Below are 26,435 nucleotides of genomic sequence, written 5' to 3'. Positions count from 1 at the left end.
ATACAGATTGAATAAGTCTAGTGAAAGGATAAAACCCTGACACACACCTTTCCTGACTTTAATCTATGCAGTATTCCCTTGTTCTGTTTGAACGACGGCCTCTTGCCTTTTTTATCAACATAAACAGCAACTATACACATGGACCTCTCCAGATGGAATACATAGGAAGCAAATCAACTATATTTGTAGAAAGAGATGATGGAAAAGCTCAATATAATCAGTCAGAGCAAGGCCAGGGGTCAATGGCAGATCAGACCATCAATTACTCCTATGTAAGTTCAAGTTGAAACAAGAAAATTAGAACAAGTCCACGAGAGCCAAAGTATGACCTTGAGTATATCCCACCTGAATTGAGACAATCTCAAGAATAGATCTGATGCGTTGGACACTAATGACCACAGACCAGACAAGTTGTGGAACGACATAAAGGATATTATACATGAAGAAAGCAAGAGGTCATTAAAAAGACAGAAAAGACCAAAATGGATGTCAGAAGACTCTGAAACTTGCTCTTGAACATCGAGTAGCTAAAGCAAAAGGAAGAAATGATGAAGTAAAAGAGCTGAACAGAAGGTTTCAAAGGGCAGCTCAAGAAGACAAAGCAAAATATTATGATGACATGGGCAAAGAGCTGGAGATAGAAAGCCAGAAGGGAAGAACATGCTCAGCATTTCTCAAACTGAAAGAACTGATGAAAAAATTCAAGCTTCAAATTGCAATACTTAAGGATTGTCCAAGGAAAATATTAAATGACACTGGAAGCATCAAAAGAAGATGGAAAGAATACACAGAATCACTATACATATGATCAGGAACCGGTGGTACTGAAGGAAAAAGTCCAAGCTACACTGAAGGCATTGGTGAAAAACAAGGCTTGGGGAATTGACAGAAGACTAATTGAGATGTTTCAACAAACAGATGCAGCAGCACTGGAAGTGCTCGCTTGTCTATGCCAAGAAATTTAAAAGATAGCTACCTGGCCAACCGACTTGAAGAGATACATGTTTTTGCCTTTTCCCAAGAAAGAACATCCAACAAAATGTGGAAATTATCAAACAATAACATTAATATTACATGCAAGCAAACTTTCGCTGAAGATCATTCAAAGGTGGCTGCAGCAGTATACCGACGGAACTGCCAGAAATTCAAGCCAGATTTAGAAGAGGACGTGGAACCAGGGATATCATTGTTGATGTCAGATGGATCCTGGCTGAAAGCAAAGAATACCAGAAAGATGTTTACCTACGTTTTACTGAGTAACAAATTATGGATAACATTGAGGAGAATGGGAATTCCAGAATGCTTAATTGTGCTCATGAGGAATCTGTACATGGATCAAGAGGCAGTTGTTCAAATAGAACAAGGGGATACTGCATGTGTCTACTTGAGCTAAGAAGCACACCCCTCACCGGTATCATTTTATGTCTAACAGTCCAGTCTAATCTTTATCTGAAGAGTTGGTTTCCAGAATGGTTTTAGCCTGGAGTTAACAGAGAGTCTGGGGGCCAGGTCCTCTTGGGTCCCTCCAGTCTCAGTCAGACCTTTAAGTCTTGTCTTTTTTACTGGAATTTGAGTTCCACATCCCACTTGTCTCCTGCTCCATCAGGGATTCTCTGTTGTGTTTCCTGTCAGGGCAGTCATTTGTGGTAGCCAGGCACCATCTCTAGTTCTTCAAGTCTTAGGCTGATGGAAGTTATGTGGCCCTTTCTGTCTCCTGGGCTCATATTTTCCTTGTGTCTTTGGTGTTCTTCATTCTCCTTTGCTCCAGGTAGGCGGAGACCAATTGATGCATCTTAGATGGCTGCTTGCTAGCTTTTAAGACCTCAGATGCTGAAATGTATTTTTTTTTTTTTTTTTGGTTTATTTGCCTTAATTAGCCCTTTGGATCCAGATCTTTGTGAATAGTTCTTCCTTTTCTTCTTTCCAATGCCCATTTTGAATTCTGTGGTTCCTAGTCTCCTTCCTTCTTATTTATCCATTTTCTTCTGTGTAGGTCTTTGCACCTGATAATGCTTGAATTTTATAGTAGATCGTTTCTATTATTTTATTCTTTAATCCTCATCTTTTGTCTGTTATTACCCATATCTATAAATATGCATATACACATACATATATTTGTATGTAGGTATGATTTGTCTATCAAGGTTAATATACTTAGATACAAAACATTGCTTTTAATAAGACAAGAATATCACCAACACACAAAGAGGAAACAGAATTTAATTGACTTATCTGAGATCTCATAATAAATCAGTTCCCCAAGTGACAGTGGAAACATGTTCCACTTGAAAGATTTCTTTATTTTATGCAAAGTGGTACAATATTAACTCTAAGCAGATTGTGAAAAACTAAAGGTGTATAAAAAATATTATATAACAATCATTAAAAGAAGTAATCTGACTTGGTGCAATTTAAAATAATAAACAAATTAAGGTAGTTAAGATATCCTACTTCAATAAAAAAAAAAATAGAGGTGGGTAAAAGATTCTACTGTAATTGTGAATTTGTTAATTTTGTTCAAGACAAAATAATGGGATATCTAAAGTGTGCTGTAGGAGAAAATAATATACATTCTTTTTTTCCCTCCTGAGAAGGAACGGGTATACAGGGTGGTGGTGTATGGCTGAGGGGTGATGTGGGAATAAGCACTGAAAATTCAACAATGTATGTGTGGCTGAAGGAAATCTTAAGAACAAAAATTGCATAATGTTCACTTTAAAGTTGTTTTCCTGAACTAAGATTCCACAGTCCCCAAACTTAAATAAATTTCACTAAACTTGTCAATACCTTATATGATACTTGGGTGTTGTCATGGATTGAATTATGTGCCCCCCCAAAATGTGTGTATCAATTGGCCTGGGCCATGATTCCCGACATTGTGTGATTTTCCTATATGCTGTAAATTCTGCCTCTATGATGTTAATGAGGGAGGATGCGCACAATTGTGTTAGTGAGGCAGGATTCAGCCTACAAGATTAGATTGTGTCTTGAGGCAATCTCTTGAGATATAAAAGATAGAAGTGAGCAGAGAGACAGGGGACCTCATATCACCAAGAAAGCAGTGCCGGGAACAGAGCGCATCCTTTGGACGTGGGATCCCTGTGCAGAGAAGCTCCTAGTCTGGCGGAAGATTGATGAGAAGGCTGAAAGAGAGAGAAAGCCTTCCCCTGGGGCTGACACCCTGAATTTGGACTTTTAGCTTATTTTACTGTGAGAAAATGAATTTCTCTTTGTTAAAGCAACCCACTTGTGGTACTTCTGCTGTAGCAGCACTAGATGACGTGTGTATTTATGCTTTTTTTAAAAAATAATTTTTATTGTGCTTTAAGTGAAAGTTTACAAATCAAGTCAGTCTCTCACATATAAACTTATATACACCTTGCTACGCTGCCCCTAATGAGTCAGCCTGCAAAAATATGGAACACGTCACAAGTTTGGGCGTCATCCTTGTGCAGGGGCCATGCTAATCTTCTCTGTATAGCTCCAATTTTAGTATTTGTGCTGCCCAAGCAAGCACTATTTACAGTTTTAATGGAAATGAAATGGTAAAGCAGTCCGTAAACAGAATGAAATCAGCAGAACCAGTAGAATGAGGTAGAGGCAAGTAATAGAAATTTGCAGAAATTGCAAGGAAGGCTTTGGATTTCTATAGGGATTTGAACCTTTCATATCAACTGGGAGACCTCATTTAACAAGTAGTTACAAAAAGCAAGGTAGGGGTGGAAGATAAAGTAAAAAAAGTGGTTGGGTTAAGTGGGAGGAGGTTAAAGATCAACTGAAGGCAGCTGTGAGATCATATGAACGTGCAACTTTAGGGTATACCCGTCACTTGGTCATTTGTGTATTAACTCTGTCCACAAGTATTTGTTTTCATTTTCACAGCTATCGAGCTGATGACAGCAGTAGGATCATCAAGTCTATTGCTAGTATTCCAAATAAAAAGAAAAAAAAATAGAATATGATCTTTAATTAGAAACTCTTATTTAAGACATAAAAAAAAATAGGTAGAGAAAATAAGCATAGTTTAGCAACTCCGCTTCTTTTGGAAGTTTTGCTCTCACAGCTGTAAACATGCATCTTTGCCAGAAAAGCTGAAGGAACAAGCTCCTAAAATATTTAAAGCTCAGAAGTTTAAAGCCTTAAGAGTTTTTCTAACTGAAGAAAAATCGTGGGGAGATTTGGAGTAGTTTAATACATAAAAATCAATTTTACTGTACATTCCCCAAAGTCCAATTGCTTTTTAAATTTGACCACTTCCAAACATTTACAAACTACAGTAGTCACTGAGTATATAAAAATTTGAAATTACCACAGATTCTGCCTTCGTAGCCTTTTCTATACTATTTAGAAATAAATAGTAATCTAACTCAGCAATTTAGACTGTGTTGACTAGATCACAAGTATAACATTCAAGCCAAAAAACAATTTAAAGACATCAACGGTAAAAATATAGCATCAAGTGTCTGCCTTCAAGGAAAGAATCATATTTTTGAAAATGGCAGCTGTAGTCTCTCAACTCCTCAGGCATCCCTGTGTCTCTTTCCCCTTTATATTCTTGGGCAGCCAAGATGCATCTAATATGAAAATTATTTATAGCAACAGGAGAAACGTTCATTTTTTAAAAGGTGTCTATATGTTGTATTTGTTTGGGAAAGCTGTAAGGAAGGATGTAATAAGACCTCTGTTTATAAGGTGTCAGCATAAGAATAAGTAAGACTCGAACACAAAGCAATCGAATAGCAACTACTTTTGAGTATTAAAAAAGATGCTTCCAGGTTCTGCCACACAGACCACTGTCGGAATATGGTAGTAAATCAGAAACACTTTTAATCTGACTGAAGCTTTAAGAAGCTCAAAATTATAAACCCCTAATTAGTGACTGGGTAGAGGAATCAGATTGAAATTATGGTGGGTAGGTGATTTGATATCTTTCCCTTATACGGTCCTAGCTCACTCTCTGTAGCACTTGTGTCTTGAGTCTTTTATCTAATGAAACTATAATCTCTTGCTTGCTTTTCTTTTCTCCAAGGAATGACTGTGTAATTTTCTAGTACCAGGATTAGGAAAGCATTCTGTGACCAGATAATAGATCTATATTAGCCAGATCATTCAGGAGCCTGATTTTACAAAGTTGGCCTCACTCGCACCTGAAAAACTAAATGTGGGATCTAGTACTCTTGTCTTGCATATGGTAGGAATGCAATAAATGTTTATTAATATTAATTGAATTGAAGCAGGCACAATATCATGGATAAAAACAACTTCTTTGTTTTTTGTTTATTTATCATTGTTTGGATTATTAGACTCTAGGGTGCGGGGCCAAAAACAGGTATTAGCTACAGGTGCAGGTTAGATATTAATTGGTTTAGGACTGTTCGGCCTATTGAGGGGTAGGATCACACACTGCAGAGTGTTTTGAGGCTGCTTTCAGAAACATGAATGTATGACTCCATTTTAAGAGATGGAGGTAGATATATAGACAGGTGATTTCACATATCTACTAGAAGTGAGCACAATCAGAGATAGAGATAGATAACTGCTGTCAAGTTGACTCTGACTCGTGGCAACCTTATGCACAACAAAACAAAACATTGCCTGATTCTGTGTCATTCTCATAATCACTGTTATGTTTGAGTTCATTGTTTTGGCTATCGTGCCAATCCATCTCACCAAGGGTCTCACCTTATACTTGTTGGCTGTCTCCTCCAGTGACTGATCCCTCTTGATGATGTGTCCAAAGCAAATGAGTTGGACAATGTTCTGTTGTGATCCGTAAGGTTTTCCTTGGCTAATTTTTGGGCATAGATCTCCAGGCCTTTCTTCCTAGTCTGTTGTAGTCTGGAAGCTCCACTGAAACCTGTCCACCATGTGGCTTTGTTGGTATTTGAACTATCGGTGGCATAGCTTCCAGCATCACAGCAACATGCAAGCCACCATAGTAAGACAAAGTAGCAGACGGATGATGGTAAATCAGAGACAGAATTTAATATAAAGCATACAAAGAAGATTCAAAGTATTAACTCCTTTACCACATAATAAAATAAAAACTAAAAGGCCCAAGATACTTTATTTCTATCCCAGGCAGTGGCTTTTGTTTATTTTTAAGGATTCTGGTTGGAGTGTATCAAAACTGACTGGACAAGGGCCCTACGGGCTATTAACAAATAGTAAAATACATGCTTTGAATCAGTTAGAAATTTCTTAGAACATTAATCACACTTATATCATTTGCCTAAATTGCCTACTTCCCTGTTTCATTTCAACTTCCATTCAGTTGTCAATAAAGAGAAAGTACCTTGCAGTACAGTTTGTTTTCTATTAGCCTGGCTTCTCTTAATGCATTCTGCTTTGTCTTTGAAAGATAAATGCAGAAATTTGCAATGATTTAAAAGAATAGAGAAACTTCCAGGCTAAGTTCTATACTTCTTTATATGGCCTAGAAAGAGGGCAAACCCACTAATGCGGGATTTGATTTCCTTATAGAAGCCCTGGACTTATCAAAGCAGACATTTTTAAGCAGTTCATTTATTCATAGGGTAGGCATCTCTCTTGTTTTATGACCCTCACACACAAAACTTTTTTACTCGCCATCAGATATGATCTATGGTTCCTGATGATGCTCAATTCTGCCTCATAGTTTCAATTACTAAGGGAGATGTATTACTGCATATTTGTCATGTGATGGATACTACGTTAGAATATTTTAAGCACGTTATCATATTTGATCATCTTTCCAACAATCTATGGAAGTAGATACTATTCATGCTTTATGGTAAAAGGATGAAACTCAAAAAGTTTGTTATTTGTCCAAAATGACACCTTTAATAAGTGGAAATGGCTGATGAATCTGGGTTCAAAACCAAAACAGAAGCATGTCATAAAGAGAGGCTGAAAAGGAAGAAGTCATATCATCTATGGGAATAAAACATGCTCTTAGTCCTATTGGAAGGGTCAACCACTCCCTTTGCAGAATCAGATGTGTAGCATGATTTTCTGTGTCCTTATTCATCGTTCTAAACTCATTTTCCTCTCGCAACAGGGAAAGTTTTTATTCATTTAAAATTCGTGTTTTTAAAACTATAGACCCAGAGCAGTCTTCACATTCTTTCTACTTCCAATGTTATGAGTATTAAGATAAATATCTTCTCCATCATTTTACTGCTAGCCAGGTTGACTCTTCAAACAAAGGGAAAGAGCTGGCTCAGGAATATTATGATATACTTGCCTCCATGATGGAAACTCTCTCCCGGAGCTACACGTGACTTCAGAGTATCTCCGCTCTGAAATAGAAGTAGCCCATAGGAGAAGGTGGAAGCCTAAAAACATATATATATATATAAACAAAAATAAACAAGAAAGTAAAGAAAAACATTAAATAAAATGGGTAAGTATAAAACGTATAAGACAACTGGATTTGGGAGAGGCACAAGGATGGAGAGAAGAAGTAGAAAAGCCCCACTTTGGACATTTACCCCAAGACGTACTAGGAAAAATAAAATAAAATAATATAATAAAATATAAAATAAAATAACCCAACATAGAGGGCTTCTGTAAGTGTGAGCCACTTTCTTGGCCAATGTTGGAGTGGGCGTGAAGAGACCAACTTTGACCTGGAAAGAAGGGTTTGATTTGAAGAATCCAAATATATATGACTTGATCTCCCCAGAGAGTAAAAATTTGTGGTAGAAGGCTGAATGGCAAAGTAAAGCGTTAGGAAATGAAATTTTAGATACTTATGAAAGTCATATTGCTGTGCTATTGATATGAGTAACTTAAGAGTGTGTACCTATGAATTATGTAAGGGTTCACTCTGAGATTGCCATAATGTAGTTAAGTGGGGCTTGTCCTCTGAATGACTGCACAAGTTCTCTTTGGAAGAGAACACTTTTGGGGAGATGTGACGGAGAAAAGCCATGAAACAGAGGCAGGAGAACCATTCCATGATCTTTTGACTGGTAGTAGTGGAAATTTAATAGAATCATTAAAAAAATGACAACTGGAAAAAAATCTTAGAATAATGATGATAGTAATAATAGCTACACCCCCACGTGTGTGTCAGTTTGTTGTACTGTGGGGACTTGTGTGTTGCTGTGATGCTGGAAGGTATGCCACTAGTATTCAGATACCAGCAGGGTCACCCATGGAGGACAGGTTTCAGCTGAGCTTCCAGACTAAGATAGACTAGGACGAAGGACCTGGCAGTCTACTTCTGAAAAGTATTAGCCAGTGAAAACCTTATGAATAGCAGCGGATCATTGTCTGATATAGTGCTGGAAGATGAGCACCCCAGGTTGGAAGGCACTCAAAAGATGAATGGGGAAGAGCTGCCTCCTCAAAGTAGAGTCAACCTTAATGATGTGGATGGACTAAAGCTTTTGGGACCTTCATTGGCTGATGTGGCACGACTCAAAATGAGAAGAAACAGCTGCAAGCATCCATTAATAATCAGAACCTGGAATGTACAAAATATGAATCTAGGAAAATTAGAAATCATCAAAAATGAAATGGAACCCATAAACATTGATATCCTAGGCATTAGTGAAGTGAAATGGACTGGTATTGGCCACGTTGAATCCAACAATCATATAGTGTACTATGCTGGGAATGACAACTTGAAGAGGAATGGTGTTGCATTCATCGTCAAAAAGAACATTTCAAGATCTGTCCTGAAGTACAACGCTGTTGGTGATAGGATAATATCCATACGCCTACAAGGAAGACCAATTAATATGACTATTATTCAAATATACGCACCAAACACTAGGGCCAAAGTTGAGGAAATAGAAGATTTTTATTAGTTGCTGCAGTCTGAAATTAATCGAACATGCAATCAAGATGCATTGATAATTACTGGTGGTTGGAATGTGAAAGTTCAAAACAAAGAAGAAGGATCAGTAATTGGGAAATATGGCCTTGGTGATAGAAACAATGCTGGAGATTGAGTGATAGAATTTTGCAAGACCAATGACTTCTTCATTGCAAATACCTTCTTACACCAACATAAACGGCAACTATACACATGGACCTCACCAGATGGAACACACAGAAATCAAATTGACTACATCTGTGGAAAGAGATGATGGAAGAGCTCAATATCATCAGTCAGAACAAGGCCAGGGGCCGACTGTGGAACAGACCATCAATTGCTCATATGCAAGTTCAAGCTGAAACTGAAGAAAATCAGAGCAAATCCACAAGAGCCAAAATATGACCTTGAGTATATCCCACCTGAATTTAGAGATGATCTGAAGAATAAATTTGATGCATTGAATACTGGTGACTGAAGACCAGACGAGTTGTGGAATGACATCAAGGACATTACACATGAAGAAAGCAAGAGGTCATTGAAAAGACAGGAAAGAAAGAAAAGGCCAAGATGGAGACTCTGAAACTTTCTCTCAAACGTTGAGCAGCTAAAGCAAAAGCAAAAACTGATGAAGTAAAAGAACTGAGCAGAAGATTTCAAAGGGTGACTCCAGATGACAAAGTAAAGTATTATAATGACATGTGCAAAGAGCTGGAAATGGAAAACCAAAAGGGAAGAACATGCTCAGTATTTCTCAAGCTGAAATAACCGAAGAGAAAATTCAAGCCTCTAGTTGCAATAGTGAAGGATTCTATGGGGGAAAATATTAAATGACTCAGGAATCATCAAAAGAAGATGGAAGGAATACACAGAGTCATTATACCAAAAAGAATTAGTTGATGTTCAACCATTTCAAGAGGTAGCATATGAACAGGAACTGATGGTACTCAAGAAAGAAGTCCAAGCTACTCTGAAGGCATTGGCGAAAAACAAGGCTTCAGGAATTGATGGAATATCAATTGAGATGTTTCAACGAACAGATGCAGTGCTGGAGGTGCTCACTTGTCTATGCCAAGAAATATGGAAGACAGCTTCTTAGCCAACTGACTGGAAGAGATCCATATTTATGCCTATTCCCAAGAAAGGTGATCCAACCAAATGTGGAAATTATAGAACAATATCATTAATATCACGCACAAGCAAAATTTTGCTGAAGATCATTCAAAAACAGCTGCAGCAGTATATCAACACAGAACTGCCAGAAATTCAGGCCAGCTTCCGAAGAGGACGTGGAACCCGGGATATCATTGCTGATGTCAGATGGATCCTGGCTGAAAGCAGAGAATACCAGAAGGATGTTTACCTATGTCTTATTGACTGTGCAAAGGAATTCAACTGTGTGGATCATAACAAATTATGGACAACATTGTGAAGAATAGGAATTCCAGAACACTTAATTGTGCTCATGAGAAACCTTTACATAGATCAAGAGGCAGTTTTTTGGACAGAACAAGGGGATACTGCATGGTTTAAAGTCAAGAAAGGTATGCACCAGGGTTGCATTCTTTCACCATATCTATTCAATCTGTATGCTGAGCAAATAATCTGAGAAGCTGGAGTATATGAAGAAGAACGAGATATCAGGATTGGAGGAAGACTCATTAACAACCTGCGTTATGCAGATGACACAACCTTGATTGCTGAAAGAGAAGAAGACTTGAAGCACTTACTAATGATGATCAAAGACCACAGCCTTCAGTAGGGATTGCACCTCAACATGAAGAAGACAAAAATCCTCACAACTGGACCAATGAACAACATCATGATAAACGGAGAAAAGCTTGAAGTTGTCAAGGATTTCATTTTACTTGGATCCACAATCAACAGCCATGGAAGCAGCAGTCAAGAAATCAAAATACGTATCGCATTGGGTAACTCTGCGGCAAAGGACCGCTTTAAAGTGTTGAAGAGCAAAGATGTCACCTTGAAGACTAAGGTGCGCCTGACCCAAGCTATGGTATTTTCAATCGGATCATATGTATGTGAAAGCTGGACAATGAATAAGGAAGACCAAAGAAGAATTGATGCCTTTGAATTGTGGTGTTGGCGAAGAATATTGAATATACCATGGACTGCCAAAGGAATGAACAAACCTGTCTTAGAAGAAGTACAACCAGAATGCTCCTTAGAAGAAAGGATGGCGAGACTGCATCTTACATGCTTTGGACATGTTGTCAGGAGGGATCAGTCTCTGGAGAAGGACATCATGCTTGGCAAAGTACAGGGTTGGAGGAAAAGAGGAAGACCCTCAACGAGGTGGGTTGACACAGTGGTTGTAACAATGGGCTCAAGCATAACAGCGATTCTGTTGATGGCACAGGACCAGGCAGTGTTTCATTCTGTTGTGGATAGGGTTGCTATGAGTCACAACCGACTGGACGGCACCTAACAACGAGAACAACAGGTAATCCCCAACTTATGATGTATTCCAGTTTCAATGAACTGCACTTATGGCCTCCTTTTTTTTTGTTTTAACATCTTAACATTAGTAATATGTACTACATACAATGTTGTAGTGTGTAACTTGCTGATGTTATTCTCAGATGTTCACCCACAGACGTTCAATTTTGATTTACTGTTAAAAACGCTGCCGTATAGATTTAGTTTTCTGAACTAAATCAGGGGCTTTGGTTGCTTGAAAACATGAATCCAAATGCTGATTGCTTCGCTAAAGCCTATATGCCGATTAGGGAAGCAGTGAGATGTTACTGACAAATACGTGAATAAAAAAAGAAAAGGACCACACAGACAACTCTCACTAATTCTCTGACTAGAAATGCCATCCCTATTCCCAGGGATAATCCAGATGATCCAGAACCTTCCTCAGACGTAGTTATTACTGCAACTGACAAAATGCCAATGTTGTCCAACTCTTCTTATAGTTGGAATAAATTTTTATAATTTGTTTATTTTTTTATGTATGTATGTATTAAAGTCTATCTGTAAGTTTATATGTAATGTTTCCCATCCCCCAAAACAAGTAAGGATCAGATTTATAAAGATACTGATAGTAAAAAACAGTAATAATGAAAACAAAACAAAACAAAAAAGGTTTTCGACTTATGTCAGAACTGACTTGTAATGGAGTTGTCAGAATGGAACCCCATAATAAGCTGAGGGCTATTTATATTATCTATCAACAACTTGCTATGTGCCAGCAACTTTCATAAGAGTTTCATATGTATTATTTCATTTCATTTTCAAAGCAAATCTATAAAATGGAGACAATTATTAATCTTAATTTTATAGATGAGGAAACTGTGCTACAAATGTTAAGTAATTTTTCCAAGATCACACTACAACTAAATGAGGAGTTGAGATATGAACCCCAGGAATGTGGCTCTGTGTTTCTCAACCACACAAGAAAACCTGGGGTTGAGGTGGGGCCAAGATGGCAGAATAGCCAGACGCTTCTGACGATCCCCTCTTATAACAAAGACCAGAAAAAACAAGTGAAATGGTTATATTTATGACAACCTAGGAGCCGTGAGCATCAAAGGCAAAGTTAGAAAATGGACTGAGTGGCAGGAGGATGGAGAGTCAAAACAGCCTGGTACTGGTACAACAACAGATACACAGACCAATGGAACAGAATTGAGATTCCAGACATAAGTCCATCCACATATGAGCAGTTGATATTTGGAAAAGGCCCAAGGTCAGTTAAATGGGGAAAAGATAGTCTGCTTAACAAATGGTACTCGCATAACTGGATATCCATCTGCAAAAAAATCAAACAAGACCCATACCTCACACCATGCACAAAAATTAACTCAAAATGGATCAAAGACCTACATATAAAATCTAGAACAATAAAGATCATGGAAGAAAAAATAGGGGCAATGTTAGGAGCCCTAATACATGGCATAAACAGTATACAAAACATTACTAACAATGCAGAAGAAAAACTAGGTAACTGGGAGCTCCTAAAAATCAAACACCTATGCTAATCCAAAGACTTCACCAGAAGAGTAAAAAGATTACCTACGGACTGGGAAAAAGTTTTTAGCTATGACATTTCCGATCAGCATCTGATCTCTAAAACCTACGTGATACTGCAAAAACTCGACTACAAAAAGACGAATAACCCAATTAAAAAATGGGTAAAAGATATGAACAGACACTTCTCTAAAGAAGACATTCAGGTAGCTAACAGATGCATGAGGAAATGCTCATGATCATTTGCCATTAGAGAAATGCAAATCAAAACTCCAGTGAGACTCCATCTCACTCCAGCTAGGCTGGTATTAATCCAAAAAACATGAAATAACAAATGTTGGAGAAGTTGTGGAGAGACTGGAACACTTATACACTGCTGGTGGGAATGTAAAATGGTACAACAACTTTGGAAATCGATTTGGTGCTTCCTTAAAAAGCTAGAAATAGAACTAGCATACGATCCAGCAATCCCACTCCTTGGAATATATCCTAGAGAAATAAGAGCCTTTACACAAACAGATATATGCACACCCATGTTCATTGCAGCACTGTTTACAATAGCAAAAAGGTGGAAGCAACCAAGGTGTCCATCAACGGATGAATGGATAAATAAATTATGGTATATTCACACAATGGAGTACTACACATCAGTAAAGAAAAGTGATGAATCTGTGAAACATTGCATAACATGGAGGAATCTGGAAGGTATTATGCTGAGAGAAATCAGTCAGTTGCAAAAGAACAAATATTGTATAAAACCACAATTATAAGAATTTGAGAAATAGTTTAAACAGAGAAGAAAATATCCTTTGATGGTTATGAGGGGGGAAGGGGGGGTTGGGAGAGGGGTATTCACTAATTAGATAGTAGATAAGAACTACTTTAGGTGAAGGGAAAGACAGCACACAATACAGGCGAGGTCAGCACAACTGGACTAAACCAAAAGCAAAGAAGTCTCCTGAATAAACTGAATGCTTCCAAGGCCAGCGAAGCCGGGGGGGGGGGGGGGTTGGGACCATGGTTTCAGGGGACATCTAAGTCAATTGGCATAATAAATCTATTGAGAAAACATTCTGCATCCCGCTTTGGAGAGAGGCGTCTGGGTTCTTAAACGCTAGCAAGTAGCCATGTAAGATGCATCAATTGTTCTCAACCCACCTGGACCAAAGGAGAATGAAGAACACAGAGGACACAAGGTAATTACAATCCTAAGAGACAGAAAGGGCCACATAAACCAGAGGCTACATCAGCCTGAGACCAGAAGAGCTAGACAGTGCCAGGCTACAACTGATGACTGCCCTGACAGGGAACACAACAGAGAACCCCTGAGGGAGCAGGAAAGCAGTGGGATGCAGACTCCAAATTCTAGTAAGGACACAAGACTTAATGGTCTGACTGAGGCTAGAAGGACCCCAGTGGTCATGGTCCCCTGACCTTCTGTTAGCCCAAGAAAGGAACCATTCCCAAAGCCAACTCTTCAGACCAGGATTGGACTGGACAATGGGATAGAAAATGATACTGGTAAAGAATGAGCTTCTTGGATCAAGTAGACACATGAGAATATGTCAGTATCTCCTGTCTGGAGTGAAGATGAGAGGGCAGAGGAGGGTCAGAAGTTGGTTGAATGGACACAAAAAGAAAGAGTGAAGGGAAGGCGTGTGCTGTCTTATTGGAGGAGAGCAATTAGGAGTATATAGCAAGGTGTATATAAGTTTTTGTATGAGAGACTGACTAGATTTGTGAACTTTCACTTAAAGCACAATAAAAATTAAAAAAAAGAAGAAAGAAAACCCGGGGTCAAGTCTTTACTTAGATATTGTGTCATTTAGGGTAACAACGGAGCCCTGGTGACGACGTGATTAAGAGTGCAGCTGCTAACCAAAAGGTTGGCAATTTGAATCCACCAATCGCTCCTTGGAAACCCTATGGGGAAGTTCTACTTTCTCCTATAGGGTCACTATGAGTCAGAATCCACTCGATGGCAATGGGTTTGGGTTCGGTTTAGGGTAACAGTAATTGTTTCTACTAAATGCCAAAAAAATATAATGACTCAAACACAATCTAAGTTTGTGTTTGTTCATATCACAGTCCTGTGTGAACAAATGTGATCATTAGACTGGCCATCAGAGTTACACAACTTAGAATCCAAATGTTCTCTACAGCCATGCTTCTTATTTTTTTGCCTCCAAGGTTACTTTTTAGGTCTGTGGATATGAGCATCCACATTCTGTTCCAGACATAAGAGCTGACACTTTTATTTGGTTCCCAAAAGAGTGTGGCATCCATAGGATATATTTAATAGACTTAACCTCATCTTAAGGAGCCCTGGTGGCACTGGCCTGCTCTTCAGGAGAAAGATGTGGCAGTCTGTTTCTGTAAAGATTTACAGCCTTGGAAACCCTATGGGCAGTTCTACTTGTCCTATAGTATCGCTATGAGTCGGAATCGACTCAAAGGTAATGGAAACTTATCTTACCTCTTTTGGTATTTTAAAAGAAAATCTGGAATTGTGAGAAAAGATGCAATTTATATGACATTAAAATCAGTGGCATCCAGACCAATTAATTGTTTTAACTAATAAAAAAGAGAACTCCTTGTATGATGTTTAAGTGAACCATTAAACCAAAGGCTCAAATTCATGGCCCCTCTGTGAGAATACAGTGCAGGTGCTATGCCCAATCTTTGAAGAAAATCAGGGCATTACAGTTTAGCAAATGTGAGTTAGATCAATCCAAAATGAGTGGCCATAAACAAATGTTATAACCAAAATAGTTTCAAATATTATATAACATGAAGTAAATAGGACTTTTTCTTATACTTCAGAACATTTGCTAAACCCCAGAGTTGAGGCTAATGAGTGATAAATACTTCATGATCTAAAGAAATTTGCTGGATGTATCTCAGCATTATGTACTTAAGAGATAACCATATTGTTCCTGGAACCATCTCTTAACTTATTTTATATTAGGGGGGATACAGATTTAGCAAGTGGATTTTTTGAAAGGAACTTAGGATTAGAAAATATGATAGAATTTATTCACCTCTCACACATGGGAAAGAAAAAGGATGAGGGAGATGGTCCATTCTCTTTTCCTCGAGCTAAGTGAAAGACACTCAAAAGAACCATTCATGGATTTTGGAGTTGTTTGCAGAATAAGACCTGTGTTACCTCTTGTCTGGAAAACTCTGAAGACAGGAGTCAGGTTGGTGTTTCCTTTGGTTTTGAGGCAAGGATTGAGAAGCCATCAATTTGTCAAGCTATATGGTATAATTTGGCAGGGATCAAACATTCAAGAGTCTTCCTGTGGGCCAATTGGGCATATGGAGAAGATAGCTAGGCTTGAGTTTTCTCATAAGGACCCAGCCCAACAGGCCTCAGTGTTAGGGCAAAACAAAACAACAACAACAAAAAACGAAAACAAAATAAGACAAAAAAAAAAAAAAAAAAACAATAGAAAGATCTAGATCAGGGGAGTGCAGTGGGTCTTGGAATACCTGAAAAGTCCTTCCATGTGTCCCATGGGGGAGGTTGGCATCAGATACCTATTCCTGCCTCTTGGGTGATGTATTTGGTTTCCAGTATGTTGCCCTATATCAGAGAAAGCCCACCAGTTTGGTTCTGTCAGGGCTTCATTTCCCACAGTCTTCACCTACCCACCTCTCTCTATCCAGTTGTCTCTGCCTTCCTCTTGTATCTGTGCAGAGGTCAAAATGTAGGGATTCTTCCAAGTATTAAAACAAAAATCATATTAAGCCAATAATGGAAATCGGTTGAAGTTTATTTAATATTCAATTTGCAAATCAGGTAACATTTCAACTAGAGAGTCAAAAATGTTTTGAAGATGAAAGAGCCTCAAAACACTTTTATACTAAATCTTATCAGCATTGCCATGGAAAAAGGGCCAGAACAGAACTGATAAACAATTTGTGGTTACAAAGAATTTCATATAGCATTGTCTTGAAGAATAATTAAAATAATTACTGATTTATCTTAAAACACAGCTCTCAGTCTGACTCTTGGAGTCTGTTTCCCAAAATTGACTGAATTTTTCAAAAGAGCACAATGCCAAAGGCAAAGTGATCTTACTAGTTTATATAGACTGTTGTTTGACTCAAAGGTGACTTTTAGAAAACCAGTTTCTTAAAGGCTCAAGGTTCAAAAGAACACCTAAGGGTAAATGGCCTGCGTGGGTCACCCAAACTCCATGGACCCAGAAATCTGGATTCTAGGAGAATGAAAATTGTTTCTCAAAGGTGTTGCTGTTACTATTTAATTGTAGCAAAGCAGATGGTTTTCACACAGGATTTTCTAATTTTCTTTCACTAGGTCAATTAGCCTTTTAGTGTGTTTTTATTTTTTCCCTTTTCTTTTCTCATTCAATTCTGATAAGCATTTGCTGTAGGATATGATTGTTTTTTGGGAAGTCATTATGTAGGTCTCTCCTATTTCTCTTTAAGTCAGAGAAAAACAAACTGGTGAGATAGGAAGTTCTGGCTTCTGTGTGTTACTGTCTCTGTGTTGTGGGGAAAGGGTTTTGAATCTAGAAGGACATTCCACATCCACTCTCTTGTGGGCAAGCTTTCCTCCACACCAAACCACTTCCTGCAGATTGCGGGGGTATCGGTGAGATTTTCCAGATAGTTGTGACTTCCTCCTTCTCAGTACTGCTTGAGGGGGTAGGAAAAAGAACTACATAATTCCCAGGGCCCTTCATTTCTTAAATATAAAAAGTAATCATCAGTAAGAAAGACATTTTTAGATTTACAACAGCACCTGTAAATAATTGAGCCATATCCAATTTGATTGGGAAAAGGCAAACTAAAACCACTAAAAAATTTAATCATTTTCTTGTCCTTTTAAGATTAGTAGATGTGAATAGAGCCATTTATATGCTGAAATGATTTTACTTGATGAATTAAAATTGCCACTCAACATAATAATATAGTGAAGATTATTCACAGAATTAAACTGTTCTTTTCAGAAAATGCAATTTGTACATTTTTACATTAAAAATAAAGAAGACTCTTGTTGAGCTCTGGTGAATATACCAGCTGAAAAAAAAAAAAAAAACTAAACAGCTTTCATTCTTTTTGAAATATTCTCTTTGGTAAGGAAAATGATCTATTTAAGATTTTGTTCCTCTTCAGTTATCTTAATAATGTATCATGAAAGACTATGGAAATTGTATTCTATAGAAATTTTTTGAACAGCTTGAAAATAAAAGTGATTTACACACTCTTTTAAGGAGAAATTTGGGAAGATATTTGAGAAGAGAGAACAGTTTCATCTGATTTTTAAATTCCCTGTACTTCTTTGAACTCATAGAACATGGCCACTACATTTTCACAACTTCTGGAGGTGCCATTCACATCATGTTGCTGTTAGGTGTCATCAAGTCGGTTCTGACTCATAGTGACCCTATGTACCACAGAACGAAACACTGCCTGGTCCTGCGCCACGCTTACAATCGTTGTTATGCTTGAGCCGATTGCTGCAGCCTCTGTGTCAATCCATTTCATTGAGGGTCTTCCTCTTTTACGCTGATGCTGTACTTTACCAAGCATGATCTCCTTCTGCATGGACTGATCCCACCTAACAACATGTCCAAAGTATGTAAGACACAGTCTCGCCATTCACATCATAGTCAGTGTGAATGTTGGCCCCTGAGATGGTATGGCGGTGTATGTTATACAATCTACACCTCATGGCTATATGCAGAGCTTTAGCTCAGGATCCCTTTTGTGTTATCTTTAGGAAAAAAAGAAGAATAACTCTTCTCCTAACCAGCATATTTTAGCTTATTCTCACTGAAATATAAACAAGTTAGGTAGGAAATCTCAAAAGGACTGCATCTCAGAGACAGTGGGGAGAACTGTAGGGAGAGCTGGTTTGGCTTGTAAAAACTGGGGGAGGCAAAGGAGATGTGTGGGCCTGGCAGGAGAAGAAACAATACCGTCTGTGCCAAAACAATGACAGCTGACATTCCATGGGTTTTTGCTACGTATGAGAGTACTCATAATTGGACAACTTGAATATTTTCAATTATGGTTAGCAGTTTTCAATGGTCAGCCAGTGGTCATTATCGACCAAATCCTCAACAGATATAGATTGTTCACTGTTATTTTTAGATCTACTCTGCCCTCGTCTTCTCCCCTTCCACAATCCTGACATTTCATATTGAAACATGACAAGAATAAATTATCTATCCTTCGCCAGATTGGTTTTTCCCATTCAGCTTTCCTGTTTGTATGAAGGAGAGAGAAGAAAAAGTTTAAACAACAAACTTGCTTTAATTTTTATAAAATGATGTTGGTGTCAATTCAAAATTTAAAATATCAATTGTAAATAAACAACTTAAGATTTAATATAATACTTCCATTTGCAAAAGGTACAAGACAAGCAGACTTCAGTTTACAAAAATTTTATCTGTCTTGTTTTTTTTCTGTGGCTCAGACTAAGTTTCCCTGATTATGGTTTAGTTTTACATTTATATGTGTGTATGTATGTATATACAGAATTTATTTTATTTTTGTTGTTGAGAATATACACAACAGAACATATACCAATTGAACAATTTCTACATGTACAATTCAGTGACATTAATTACATTCTTTGAGTTGTGCAACCATTCTCACTGTTCTTTTCCGAGTTCTTTCTCCCCCTTAACATAAACTCATTGTGCCCCAAGGTTCTTATTTATTTTTTCCAGTTGCTGTTGTCAATTTGATTCCATATAAAAGAGCACAATGCTCAAAGGATTCTTTACTAGTTTTGGTTTAAGGTTTACTGATTATCTCAGGACAATAATTTCAGGGGTTCATCTAGCCTCCATGGCTCTAGAAAATTTGAACTTTAGGACATGTTTACTTTTCTACAATTTTCAACAGGAATTTTAACTTCTATTCTTCATTTTCCCCCTTTTGATCAGCATTTTTCTGTAGAATCTTTGATTGAAGTGTTCAGTAATGATAGCCAGGCACCATCAGTTCTTCAGATCTCATGGTAAAGGAGGGAGCTGTTCATGGAGGCAATTAGCCACATATTTATCGTTTAGTTTTTAAAAGTCGATGTCCCTGGGTGGCACGAACAGTTAAGCTGTAGGCTGCTAACTGAACATTTGGCAGTTTGAGTTTATCCAGAGGCATCTTGGAAGAAAGGGATGGCAATCTACTTCAGAAAAAATCAGCCTTTTAAGAAACAAAAAAGTACTTGCCACTGGAAAAATCTCTTTAGTAATGTCAACTCTAATGATTTCTCCCCCTCGACACAATTTTCTCTCAAAACTCCTCAAGGAAAAAGGAGTGGGAATGCAGGTATGAGCTTACCTTTTATGTACAGTGGGCTTATATTATTGCCAATCTTAGCTGTCTTTCTTCATATGAAGTTTGTATCATGTAAAAACCTGCTTATTTTGTCTGAAGATACTTGTAAGATGAAACTTTTGATTACCATAGTTCTAAACACCATAAATATGAAGTATGTGTTTTGAGTTGCTTCCCCATGGATGATGATACATTTTTATAGAACCCAAAAAATTTTTTTGTAGAACAGGTCACATTTATTCTCTTCCCCTTCTTTGCTATTAGTAGAATGTATTTGTGAGGTACCTGGCCAGGGGCATCTAGAATTCCCGGCATTATTCTCAGTACCATTGCTTTTGCCAGCTGACCTTAGTTGCCTTTGGCTTTACTGCTTTCACGATTTTGGATTTCATCTGATAACTGTCACTGTAGCCCAGTGGTTCCTCCACGTAGAACTTAAAGACCTCTGTGATACTTGGCTATTTGGATTCATTGATTTCTTGGTGAATTATATTTTGCTGTCCCTCTCATGGTTTTACATTGTCCTGTGTCATTTTTTTCTATTCCTAGTCCTTTTTAGTCCTAGCACTAAAAAAAAAAAAAAAAAAAAAAAGCCTGTATTTCTCTGTGGGAATACAAGATTTCACATATTGAGAATTTATCAGAATATAATTTCAGTGGTGCCATATAGCTAGCTCCCTGCTGAGATCAGAGAATTAGCCCAATTCTTTGCCATCTGTGTTCCTCAAAAGAGAAGTAACTGTATGCTTCTTGATAGGAACTTCCTCGCTTCTTGGCACGAGTGCTATAATGATGGGGAATAGTACAAAATATCCTTATAAGAGATGACCAGCAAATTATTAGAAATGGTGACTTATAAAATAAACCAGGCAGGAACAACAGGGCAAGAGTGACTCAGAGAGCTAAGATAATGTAAGGGAACCATATTTTGGCTCAGAAGAAAATGAAATAATAGCCATCATAGACAAGCAAGAATACTTTATCTTTGATATTTTTACTATATAAGAACTTCAAAATAACTTATAGGCATAAATTAATAATTAGTTCCATGCATGCCCCCATTTTTAAATGCTTAGCATGAGGCAAATGGGTCATGATTGACTTATTCAAAGCACTTAGCACATCGGTGGTTGAATTTTGTTGAGATCTTTCATTCGCTATAGACCACACTGCTTCTAATGACCTAAGTATAAGTCATCTCAGCTTCATCCAGATTAGAAGCTGACATTTTTTGGTAACACAAATCATAGTTTGTTGTCAGTAAAAGAACCCCAGTGTGAGAAACTCAGTCTGCTAGGAAACTCAGTATGCTGCTAACTTTGTTTTTTTTGTACAGATTTGAGAGAATCTAATAGTTTGCCACTGTTATGTTGGCACTTGCATACATATTTTTATTGATGAAGTTGATTTTTCTTCAACCCAGGTATTTCCTGGGCAAGTAAGAAATGGGATCATTCCGAGGATTTTACCCAGGGTGGTTCAACATGAATTAAAAATTAAAATGCTTTTTAATTCAATAATTTTTCAGCAGTGATCTTAGAATGATAACTATATGCCTAAAAAACAGAATTAGGCTGTTTTGTTTCACTTTCTTCTGCCTACTTTTAGACTTTTAAAAATCTTTTCCCTCTGACAGATATGTGATCCTTTTCCTCTTTTAGTAGTCTCTCCCTGTAACGACAGTGAGTACCTATGATCAAAAGCCCAATTTTGTTTCCTTAGTGTACAGAGCTGTCATTGACTTCAAGGCAATTTGAAGTCAAACTGAGCTACACACATGTAAAGGGAGGAGACAGCATGATTCAGAGCAGGACCAGATGGTATTGGAAGGTATATTTGAACTTTGATTCCAAATATTAGCCGAAGCTTTCCCTTTACTGTTATGTAATAAGTAATATTACCAATTACATTTTAACATGGGTAAAAATTATGCTATCCCTCAAACAATAAGATTCTAGCTAGCAGTGGTTTAGCTGCCACTTGACCTTTGTAGCATAGTGTCTTAGTCATCTAGTGCTGCTATAACAGAAATACCACGAGTAGATGGTTTTAACAAACAAGTTTATTCTCTCACAGTCTAGTGGGCTAGAAGTCCAAATTCATGGCGTCACCTCTAAGGGAAAGCTTTTTCTTTGTCGGCTCTGAAGGAATGTCTTTGTCATCAATCTTCCCTTGGTCTAGGAGATTCTCAGCGCAGGGACCCTGGGTTCAAAGGACACACTCTGCTCCTGGAACTGCTTTCTTGCTGTTATGAGGTCTCATGTCTCTCTGCTCACTTCTCTCTTTTATTTCTCAAAAGGGATTGGCTTAAAACACAGTCTAATCTGGTAGCCCTCATCAACGTAATGACCCCTAATCCCATCTCGTTAATATCATAGTGATAGGTTTTACCACACGTAGAATAATTACATCAGATGACAAAATGGTGGACAGTCACACAACACTGAGAATCATGGCTTAGCCAAATTGATACACATATTTTTGGGAGACACAATTCAATCCATGACACATCGTGATATTTTTTTCTATATATGTTCTCCTTGAAGAAATTGGCTGGTTCATTACCAATATTTTTTTTTCTCATAGACTAGCTTTTTTATTTTATAGGGTCAGAAATACCTATGGTTAAATTGTATCATAAGTTCAGGAATTTTTGCAAACATTAGCTAGTTAATTATCCTTTTTTACATTACAAAATTATTTAAGTAAATGGAACCAAAATATTGTAGGTTTAATCATGGTAAGGGTTTTCTGTAATAACAGACTGACTTTATCTAGTCAGAATTTTTAACGAATGGGAATTTCAAGATGTCTTTTCTGAAAAAGAACCAAATCAAGAAAGCTGCTATTAGGGAATTAATTTTTTTTTTTTTTTAAAAGATCAATGTAGAATGTTTCTCTTGATGAGTTCATGTTCAGACTTTGTCTTCCACATCTTCTACATCTATCATTCTCTCTAACAGTCATTGAGGCTGACAGAGATAACTGATGTCCTGGAACATACAAATCAAAAGAATATATGATATTTACTTATATACTGAGAAAATGGATATCAGTATGTTTTTAAAAGATTAAAAAGAGATTGGAAATGAAAACAAAAAAAAGTTGTTTTGGTTGACTAATTAGAGAATTTAATCAGCCATAATTTTCCATCACCTGAGCCATCAGAATAACTGGACTTCAGAGTTTGCTAGAAATTTGAAATTTTTTTTTAACTATCTAACTTAATATTTATGTGGTTAGTGACAAATCAATAAACCAGACCCTTGTCTATTTCTCACACTGTTGTATACCAAAAAAACCATACCCATTGCTGTCAAGTCAATTTCAACTCATAGTGACCCTATAGGGCAGAATAGAACAGCCCCATGGGGTTTCCAAAGAGTGGTTGGTGGATTAAAACTGTGGACCTTTTGGTTAGCAGCCAAGCTCTTAACCACTGTGCAACCAGGGCTCAGTGTCATATAAAAGATCCAAAATGGCCCCAGCCAACAGCAAGAAAAAATTAATCAATCCATTAAGAATCATCTCGTGTGTTACTAATAGACTGGGAATTAACATTTAAAAATCTATCCTCCTTTTTGGAACTTTTCTCAGGAGACCCATTGTTCTTTCTTTATGGGAATGCTCACTCTTCAGCATTTAAATATATGTTAGAATTGTAAGCCAATATTTAGGAATCAAAGTCAAATACCATAACAATGAACATCAAGAAGTTATCACACATTATTTATTGCACTGTTATTTTACTACTGCTTGAAATAAGGTTAGAGCTTAAACGTATTTGGCGATTGTGCAGAATTTATTGTTCAACTTACATTATAAGTATGGCCACTAATTACTCGCAAATAGAAGAAAAGAAATGGCTTGCATAATTTCAAAGATAAATGACATTGTCCATCATTTCACTCATCATGCAGTACTGAGCCTTTACCAGCACTGAGCATATACACTGTAATATTGATACATATAATTTGATATCGAGAGGATTACATGTGCTGTCATAAACTTTCCATGTTCATTACCAACTCTATTTATGCTTACTCTGTGCTAGGCTCCCACGTATCTGTCAGTTTGTCGTACTGTGGGGGCTTGCTCATTGCCGTGATGCTGGAAGCTATGCCACCAGTATTCAAATACCAGCAGGGTCACCCATGGTGGACAAGCTTCAGCTGAGCTTCCAGATAGACTAGGAAGAAGGACCCGGTGATCTACTTCTGAAAAGAATTAGCCAGTGAAAACCTTATGAATAGCAGCAGAACATTGTCTGATATAGTGCTGGAAGATGAGCCCTTGTTGGAAGGCACTCAAAAGACTGGGGAAGAGCTGCCTCTTCAAAGTAGAGTCAACCTTAATGACATGGATAAAGCCAAGCATTTGGGACCTTCATTTGCTGATGTAGCACTACTCAAAATGAGAAGAAACAGCGACAAACATCCATTACTAATCAGAAGGTGGAATGTAAGAAGTACGAATCTAGGAAAATTGGAAATAGTAAAAAATGAAATGGAATGCATAAACGTCAATGCCCTAGGGATTAGTGAGCTACTATCATATGGCCTACTATGCTGGGAATGACAACTTAAAGAGGAATGGCATTGCATTCATCGTCAGAAAGAACATTTCAAGATCCATCCAGAAGTACAATGCTGTCAGTGATAGGATAATATTCAAACACCTACAAGAAAGACCAGTTAATATGACTGTTATTCAAATTTGCACACCAACCACTAAGACCAAAGATGAAGAAATTGGACATTTTTATCAACTTCTGCAGTCTGAAATTGATCAAACATGCAATCAAGATGCACTGTTAATTATTGGTGATCAGAATGTGAAAGTTGAAAACAAAGAAGAAGGATTGGTAGTTGGAAAATAGGGCCTTGGTGATAGAAACGGTGCCAGAGATCACAAGATAGAATTTTGTAAGATCAGTGACTTCTTCATTGTAAATAGCTTTTTTCATCATCATAAATGGCAACTATACAAGTGAACCTTGCCAGATGGAATACACAGGAATCAAACTGACAATATCTGTGGGAAAAGATGATGCAAAAGCTCCATATCATCAGTCAAAACAAGGCCAGGAGCTGACTTCAAAACAGACCATCAATTGCTCCTATGCAAGTTCAAGTTGAAACTGAAGAAAATGAGTACAAGCCTAGGAGAGCCAAAGCATGAACTTGAGTAATCCCACCTGAATTCAGAGACAATCTCAAGAATAGATTTGACCTGTTGAATAATAGTGACCAAAGACCTGACTAGTTGTGGAATGACATCATACATGAAAAAAGCAAGAGGTCATTAAAAAGACAGGAAAGAAAGAAAAGACCAAAATAGATGTCAGAAGAGACTCTGAAACTTGTTCTTGAAAGTCGAGTAGCTAAAGCGAAAGGAAAATATGATGAAGTAAAAGAGTTGAATGGAAGATTTCAAAGGGTGGCTCAAGAAGACAAAGTAAAGTATTATGATGACATGTGCAAAGACCTGGAGATAGACAACCAAAAGGGAAGAACACGCTTAGCATTTCTCAAGCTGAAAGAACTGAAGAAAAAATTCAAGCCTCAAATTGTAATAGTGAAGGATTCTTTGGGAAAAATATTAAATGACGCAGGAAGCATCAAAAGAAGGTGGAAGGAATACACAGAGTCACTATACCAAAAAGTATTGGTCTATCTTCAACCATTTCAGGAGATAGCATATGATTAAGAACCGATGGTACTGAAGGAAGAAAGAAGTCCAAGCTGCACTGAAGGCATCGGCAAAAAACGAGGCTCTAGGAATTGACAGAATGCCAACTGAGATGTTTCAACAAATGGATGCAGCACTGGAAGTGCTCATTCGTCTATGTCAAAAAATTTGGAAGACAGCCACCTGGCCAACCCACTGAAAGAGATCCACATTTACGCCTATTCCCAAGAAAGGTGATCCAACCGAAAGTGGAAATTATCCAACAATATCATTAATATCACACACAAGTAAAATTTTGCCAAAGATTATCCAAAAGTGGCTGCAGCAGTATATCGACAGAGAACTGCCAGAAATTCAAGCCAGATTCAGATGAGGATGTGGAATGAGGGATATCATTGCTGATGTCAGATGGATCCTGGCTGAAAGCAGAGGTTACCAGAAAGATGTTTACCTGTGTTTTATTGTCTATGATCCAACTGTGTGGATCATAACAAATTATGGATAACATTTTGAGAAATGGGAATTACAGAACACTTAATTGTGCTCATGAGGAACATGTACATAGATCAAAAGGCAGTCGTTCAAACAGAACAAGGAGATACTGGGTGGTTTAAAGTCA

General features: G+C 37.6%; 1 non-coding gene across 1 annotated transcript; it reads right to left on the bottom strand.

Moving 5' to 3' along the window:
- Nucleotides 1-3,410: 3,410 nt before the first annotated feature.
- LOC126070769 (U6 spliceosomal RNA) lies at nt 3,411-3,517 on the bottom strand. Its single transcript, XR_007516290.1, has one exon. It is a non-coding gene; the product is annotated as a U6 spliceosomal RNA (small nuclear RNA).
- Nucleotides 3,518-26,435: the final 22,918 nt, after the last annotated feature.

The sequence above is a fragment of the Elephas maximus genome, chromosome 2, assembly GCF_024166365.1.
Source record: "Elephas maximus indicus isolate mEleMax1 chromosome 2, mEleMax1 primary haplotype, whole genome shotgun sequence".
Lineage (NCBI taxonomy): Eukaryota > Metazoa > Chordata > Mammalia > Proboscidea > Elephantidae > Elephas > Elephas maximus.
The sequence above is the reverse complement of the archived record's forward strand: the minus strand, read 5'-3'. Positions and strand labels throughout refer to the sequence as shown.